The following is an 8,288-nucleotide window of genomic DNA, read 5'->3' on the forward strand; positions in this document are numbered from 1 at the left end:
GCTTTTAGCAACTGGCTTGAGCAATGGAAACTTGATTGAGGCACCAGGGCCCATAGAGACCACTGAGCCGAATCGAATGCAAGCAGGCTCATTAAATGACCCACCTTGAGAAGGCCATAGGCCCTAACTGACCCATGGGCTACTTATTACCAGGCACAGTTACCAAAAAAGGAGAAATTTTATATATTCCCATATTTCCTAACTCCACCCTATAACTATAGCCCCTCACCACCACCTTGTGGCAGACAGCCTCTCCTCTGCTGTCCTGCCTGCTGCTCCTTTTCAGATTATTCTGTAAAATTCTATTGTCCACAGTAAAATTCTATTCTATTCTCCTCAGTGAGGATCCCAAGCCCCAGGGGGAACCCATCGGCCCACCCTTGCTGGAAAGGGTGAGGGATTTCCACTATTGCCCTTCAGAGGGGTCCTTTCTCCCTTTCCTTTCTCTTTTCAGCCCTTGAGCAGTCTAACCCTAGTACTCCTCAGACAACTGGAGGTCTCTGGCCAGGGCGGGTCCCTGGTGTGGTCTGAAGGTCTGAGGACAAACAGGTTAGATTGTCCTTGCCAATGAGGGCAAAGAACGTCTTTCTTCTCCTCTCCCACTTTATTTCTTCTGAGGCCTCCATTCCCATTGTGTAGCACAGTTGGCAGTGGCAGTTCATCTGAGGTGAATCCACACATGTTACAGACTCAGTTGGGACCCTTTCCTGATACTGCTGACTCCCACCTGCCTTGCTTCTTTTGCACCCCCCCCCCCTTTCTTTCTTTTGTTTCTACATGTCCAGCTCCCACCTTGATCTAGGAGCAAAACACATGTGAGTGTTGAGTCCTCTCCCTCCTTTCTCTGACCTGTTTTGGCTACCTGGTGTCCACTTTTCCCTGTTGCAAGGGATGCCCCAGCAGTAATTGCTATTGTCGTTTGTCACAACCTTCTCCTTAGTGGGACACCCCAGTAGAGTCAGTTGCCTCGCATAAGGTCCAGTCCTTTCTCAGGTCAGTAGGACACCTGAAATCGCAACCACTAGTCAGAGCTCCATTCCCTTTATTGGGATATCCCTTTGGGAATCAGCAGCTGGTCTTTCCCACTATGGGACAAACCTCCTCTATTCCTTTGGACTCACCCTTGGGCTATAGTCTTAAAAATGAACAAATTTGACCCCCAAAGCTTGAAGAGCTTTCTCTCTTCTTCTTCTTTTTTTTTTTTTTTTTAAGATTTTATTTATTTGTTCATGAGAGACACAGAGAGAGAGTCAGAGACATAGGCAGAAGCAGGCTCCCTAAGGGGAGCCCAATGTGGGACTCGATCCCTAGAGCCCAGGATCACTCCCTGAGCCAAAGGCAGATGCTCAACCACTGAATCACCCAGGCATCCCAAAAGTCTCATTTTTTTATGTCATATTTCCTAGACTCAGTACAAACTCCCCAGTCGAGAGGCAAGGCCCCTCCATGGAACTCTTTCTTACAACACTTATAAGAAAGCTTGACCTCTTTTGCCACAAGTCTTCCAAAGGGTCGGAGGTCCCATATATGCAAGCCATCATAGCATTGTCCCAAAAATCCCAACCTCTGCAAAAACTGTAGAATGCTTTGCTCAGTTTCATGGCCCTTCTGACCCTGTGAACATTCTAGATGACTCCTCTGTTATTCCACCCCATCATCTGTCCCCTACCATTGAAGGCCCGGGGGGTCCCCTGGACTTAAACCACCCACTTTAGATTTTCCCACAGGTACCCCTGGTAAAAGTTGACAGTGGGTAACAAGTTGATTGACTTTTAGTGGACACAGATATAACATATTTGGTATTAAAGCCAATTTGAGTTTGTTGATGTAATTTAAAATAGACATGTTTTTAGAGTTATCCACATTAAATATAAAACTTTTATTCTATAAAAGTTTACTAAAGGACAAATAAGACTGTGTTATTTTCTGTTGTAATTTGTCAGCAAATGTGGCTTAAAATGATGGTTAATTTTGTCTATCTCCTAAAGTTCTCATGAGTAATTGTTAAGATCACTTTCAAAATCTGTAGTAACTTGAAACTTTGAAATTTTGCTAAGTCAAATGATAAATTAGGTTGAATTTATTGGATATCTAAGTTTTTTCCAAATAAAATAAAATACTGAAACATTAATTACTAAACATAAGGTTTATCTGCTTTTGACTTCTTGCAAAGAAATTAAAGACACGTGGGTCTGTTGGAAAACACGCTTTGTGCCTTATTAAAAGATTGTATTATGGGGGAACCTAGGTGACTCAGTTGGTTGAGCATCCAACTCATGATTTTGGCTCAGGTATGATCTCAGGATCATGAGATTGAGTCCCAGAGTAGGCTCCATGCTCAGCATGAATCTGCTTGAGAGTGTCTCTCTCCCTCCCCCTCTTGCCCTTCCCCACACTTATGCACTCTCTCTCTCTAAAAAAAAAATTTTTTTAAAAAGATTGTACTATGAAAAATGCATATTTCTAAAAATTATGATATGTATTCATAAATTTGCCATCCAAAGAATCCTGATGTAATAGCTCACAATTGCTTATTAGTCTTCATTGGAGACTAAAATTTTTAAGAGTTAACATTCTGCTAAATGTAATTAATACTGATGGAAATAAGGAAAGCAACTCCGTATAGTAAAGTAGGAGAAGTGTGAGAAACATAAGAAATGAGAATACATTTTTGTTGGGGTAAAAGAAAGCAATTTTGTCCTAAAATGAGACTGGTTATTTAGAGAGAAAAGGCTTAGGACAAAATCTGAATGCAAAAGAAAGTTATAGAAGTTTTGTGAAGTGAAAGCTTTGGAAGAGAACCTAATGTGCAGGGGGCACCTGGGTGGCTCAGTGGTTGAGCATGTGCCTTTGGCTCAGGTCGTTAACCCCAGGGGCCTGGAATTGAGTCCCACATGGGGCTCCTCACTGGGAGCTTGCTTCTGCCCATGTCTCTGCCTCTCTCTGTGGGTCTCTCATGAATGAATAAATAAATAAATAAAATCTTTAAAAAAAAACTTAATGTGTAGTCAGGACCAAAATTTGAAATGTGAGCGAATATTAAAAGTATACTGGTATAAGATTGAAATTCTTTTTTATTCTCTGTTAAAAAGGACAAAGTTTTCTTGGATTGTTGGTCTGCTCTTGATAAGAAAGTATAAACAGGGGGTGCTTGGGTGGCTCAGTTGGTTAAGCATCTGCCTTTGGCTCAGATCATGATCTCAGAGTCCTGGCATCAAGCTCCACACTGGGTTCCCTGTTTAGTGAAGGGTCTGCTTCTCCTTCTCCCTCTGCCCTTCCCTCCACTCATTCTTGCTCTCTCCCTCTCTCTCAAATAAAAAAAAAATAAAATCTTTAAAAAAAAGTATAAACAAGTTTTTTTCTTTTCTTTATCCTCCCAGAAAATCAAAGTTTCTATGTTTTGTCTTTATCAGGTGTCTGATTACTTAAAGTTAAAACTTCTTAAAATTTATAATGACCTATAATCCTATTTAGGCATGTGCTTTACAACTTTCTGAGGGTTCTAACAAACTTCCCTGAGATTTCAATTGTAAATGAAGTCTTTTTGACTAATTAGGCTTATTTATTTGATATGTTACGTTACTTGGGAAGCACTCTCAAGCAAATAATGTTAAACCTTAGGCTGTATTGTATAGGTAAGTTGCAAAACTGTTCAAAAAATATGAAATTCCTGAAGCTTTAATAAGTCTTGCTTATAAGGTTATGACTTGATAATCTGATTATTGAAGTGTTGTGTGTCATAGAAATAACTGGATTTCCTTGTCAGCTACATTATAATGAATTCTCATATCAGATCTCTAACCATGTCCGTTTTCTGAGTGTTTTGTCATTTATAGTTATTGTTCTGATGTTCTTGCAGAATGAGTTTTGTTTTTAGGGAGATTCATGAAAAGGACTTTTGACATATACAGGTTTTGATATCTTTAAAATCATAAAACTAAAATGGGTAAGAATTTCCAGGACAAACAGGAAAGGCTATATCCATACAACTAGACTTAATAATATGGGACTGAATGAATTGAAAAAGGTAATTATAGTTTTTGTGACTCTTATTTAAAACATTGTTGGTTCACTAATGTTTGCTCTTCCAGATTGAGAAAGTTTTCTCTTAAAATATCTATGACTTATGGAAATATGATAAAGTATTCCTTTGTATACAAATTGAAACATTTAACTTTTCTCCCTATCTGAACCCTCTGAAATTCAGAAACTTTCAGTGAATATTCTTTCTTCCATGGCAATTATAATTATTTGCATAAGTTCAATGAGAATCTGTTCTCCTTATAATAGAACACCATTAGAAGAATCATTGGTTATTTTACAAAGGCTTTGACCTGAATGTCATATTTGAGAAAGACATACATAGACTCAGATATGAAAGCTTTAAAGAACTAAGGCTGACTTTATGGAGCCAATGAAGCCCCTTGAAAATATTGGCTGAACACCTTGCTTACAGAGTTCACCTGCTTTACAGGTGAGTAAAAAATATCACTTCCTGGCAGGTGCAGGAGATCTCAGGATATTTTGGGGACCTTGAGAAGAGGAATCCACCCAAATCTACAAGAATTGCAGGCATGTCTGATGGCAAGTATTTGGCTTGGCTTCTGGCCTCCAGAATCTTTTAAAAGTTTAATCTGGAATTCCTTATGAAAAGTTCCAGTGGAGCAAGTTTTATTTTATTTTTATTTTTATTTTTTATTTTTTTATTTTTTATAATAAATTTATTTTTTATTGTTCAATTTGCCAACATACAGAATAACATCCAGTGCTCATCCCGTCAAGTGCCCCCCTCAGTGCCCGTCACCCATTCACTCCCACCCCCCGCCCTCCTCCCCTTCCACCACCCCTAGTTCATTTCCCAGAGTTAGGAGTCTTTATGTTCTGTCTCCCTTTCTGATATTTCCCACACATTTCTTCTCCCTTCCCTTATATTCCCTTTCACTATTATTTATATTCCCCAAATGAATGAGAACATACAATATTTGTCCTTCTCCGATTGACTTATTTCACTCAGCATAATACCCTCCAGTTCCATCCATGTTGAAGCAAATGGTGGGTATTTGTCATTTCTAATGGCTGAGTAATATTGCATTGTATACATAAACCACATCTTCTTTATCCATTCATCTTTCGATGGACACCGAGGATCCTTCCACAGTTTGGCTATTGTGGCCATTGCTGCTAGAAACATCAGGGTGCAGGTGTACCGGCATTTCATTGCATCTGTATCTTTGGGGTAAATCCCCAACAGTGCAATTGCTGGGTCGTAGGGCAGGTCTATTTTTAACTCTTTGAGGAACCTCCACACAGTTTTCCAGAGTAGCTGCACCAGTTCACATTCCCACCAACAGTGCAAGAGGGTTCCCTTTTTGGAGCAAGTTTTATTTTTATTTTTATTTTTTTTTTTTTTTGGAGCAAGTTTTAAAGAATCTATATGATCAATCACTGTTCTTGCTGAGCTTATACAAATAATTAGGTCAAGTTTGTTAAAATTGGCCTCGTTTTTCAAATGAATTAGTCTTGATTTTGCTATCTTTGGAAATTAGGGTGATTTTAGGGAGAAAAGTTATGTTTCAATAACATCTTTGTGGATGTTAAATTCTAATTCTGATTTATTGTCTTTGAATGCTTATTGTTTACCCAATAGCCCATGTGTAGATAATATTTGTGTTTGTTATTCTGTGGGGATAATAACAGGACCCTTTGGAGACGTGATTATTTGAGCAGCTGGAAAACAGGATGGACTTCACGACAATTGTTTAACTCAACTATCACTTTGACCAATTCTGTGTGGCTGGGATGACAGTCACTCCTTAAAAGCTGGAGTGTACCCACTCCATAGGATTAACTATGGACTTATGGAGATAATGGATGGCCCCCCTTTTTTTAATGGCTGGATTGGATAATGCACTTGGGGATGCCGTTATCTCCTGGGACAGGTCATTTCTCACCTGCCAGTGATTCCTAATAATTAGGATATTGTTAAGACATCAAACAAAGGGGGCTTTTTCATAGTTTTATCCCTTAGCCATATTTGTCCTGGGAGCCTCTTTTGATGTAAAATTGCAAATAGAGGCTTTAGTCAAGCATACAGTGGTCATCTTTAATTAGGCCCAACCCACAGTCACCCACAAATTCAAAAGGCCTTTCCAAAACCAAATGGCCCTTCTAACTGCAGCTCAATGAGGAGACTATGTTTTATTAAAACAGAATGTTATGTTACTTCAGATTACCACAAAATGTGACAGGGTGGCCAGAAAACACGAATGCTCAAATTGGCACTTTAAAGGATCCTTCCCTCTCTTTTAACGGTTGGTTAAAAACTCCTGGACTGGAGAACAATTTTGGTCAACTATCAAAGGTCTTTTATTCAGGCTTCTCTTTCTCATAATGATAAGAATTTTATTTTGTTGTCTTTTCTGGTGTTTTTCCACCTAGTGCCAAGATTCCATTGCTGTCATAATTTTAAGTCCACGGATGATCTTTTCTACCGAGAGAGATTCATATATGTTGTCTACCTTGGATTTGGCTGCTCTGCCTTTCATAATTCCTAAATTTCCACTCATCAGTGTTGACCACAGGTAGGGACCCCCTCATTCATCAGGAAGAAGCTACTGAAGGCCTCTGCCCAAAAGCCAAAGATTTGTCATTGTTGGTTTGCCGGGGGAGGAGGGTGGATTTAGAGGCTGCTTTTAGGCAACAGGCTTGAGCAATGGAAACTTGAATAAGCCTCGAGGGCCCATAGTGACCACTGAGTCGAATGCAAGCAGGCTTATTAAGTAACTCATCTTGAAATGGCCATAGGCCCTAACTGACCCATGAACTACTTATAACCAGGCACAGTTACCAAAAAAGGGGGAATTCTATACATTCACATATTTCTTTACTCCATCCTACAACTATAGCCCCTCACCACTACCTCATGGCAGACAGTCTTTCCTTTGGTGTCCTGCCTGCTGTACCCTTGCAGTGTATTCAATAAACTTCTATTTCCTTTGTTCTGCCTTAGGTAAGTTCTTTCACTGGTAGCACTGGCAGCCCCTATCCAATTGGAATGAACCACACTATGTGGCTTAAACATCAAGTATTTATTTCTCACAGTTCTGAAGGCTGGAAGTCCAAGATCAAGGTCATGGCCCTCTTCCCAGCTTGCAGATGACTACTTTCTTTCTTACTGTGTGTTCACATGGCAAAGAGAGGGAGAGAAAGCAAACTGTCTCTTATCTAATCTTAATAGGCATTAATCTCATCATGAGGGCCCTATTCTTACAACCTCATCTGAACCTAATTACTTACCAAAGGCTTTACCGGACACAAGCATCCGGTCCATAATATGTACCCCTTAATATGATGTAATGAGAAGAGTATTTTCATCCGTGGTACTCTTACCCCAAATCAATAATCCAATCTGATCTATGAGAAAAACCCAAATGAGTCTACAAAATCCCTGACCAGTACTCATCAAAACTATCAGGGTCATGAAGTGCAAACAATAAAGATTGATAAAATTGTTACAGACCATGTTACAGACCTGGCAATTAAATGTGATACCTGGATTATAGGAACAGAAAAGCCTGGTGAAATCTGAATAAAGTCTGTCTATTACTTAATGGCACCGTATCAATGTTAACATACTGGTTTTGACAAACCTAGCAAGGTTGGGTAAAACGTCAACATCAGAGGAAACTGGATGAAGGGTATACAGGAACTCTATATTATTTTGCAACTTTCCAGAATTAAAAAAATATATATTTAAAAAAAAGTTCATTTAAACATCTTTGTTATTTGAAGGTAACTGAGACTTAAAGAGCCAAAATCCCTGAGAAAAAGGGGGGTGCACTGAAGTGAACCTGAGCCCAGTTCCCCTTTGAGGCATTAGCCATAAGGGGAATAAGTGCCATAGGACTGAGAGGCAAAACAGCCTTTGTGCTGGGTCTTTGCTGATTCATAAGCAATGTCAGGCCCCAAGTCTTAGAAACTCACAGGGTCCTCAGCAGTGCCATGTGATGAGGAAGGACAAAGTTGAGGCTCAGGACTCAGCAAGTGGTAAGGACCTCAGAGTTCTAATTAGTATCCCAGAAGAGGATATACCTGAGGGATGAAGGTGAAATGGAAAGTCTGATTCTTCTGAAGACTAATACTTGGCTTCAAACCAGCTCAGGCTCAGACTGGACTAAGGTGATCCACACTTATTCAGACTGCTGCCAGAGACAAAAGTAAATCCTCTCTGGAAAAAAGTAATATCATGGGTCTCAAATTATTTCTACAATTTTTTATACACGGCACAT

Source organism: Canis lupus, chromosome 2 (genome assembly GCF_003254725.2).
Source record: "Canis lupus dingo isolate Sandy chromosome 2, ASM325472v2, whole genome shotgun sequence".
Taxonomy (NCBI): domain Eukaryota; kingdom Metazoa; phylum Chordata; class Mammalia; order Carnivora; family Canidae; genus Canis; species Canis lupus.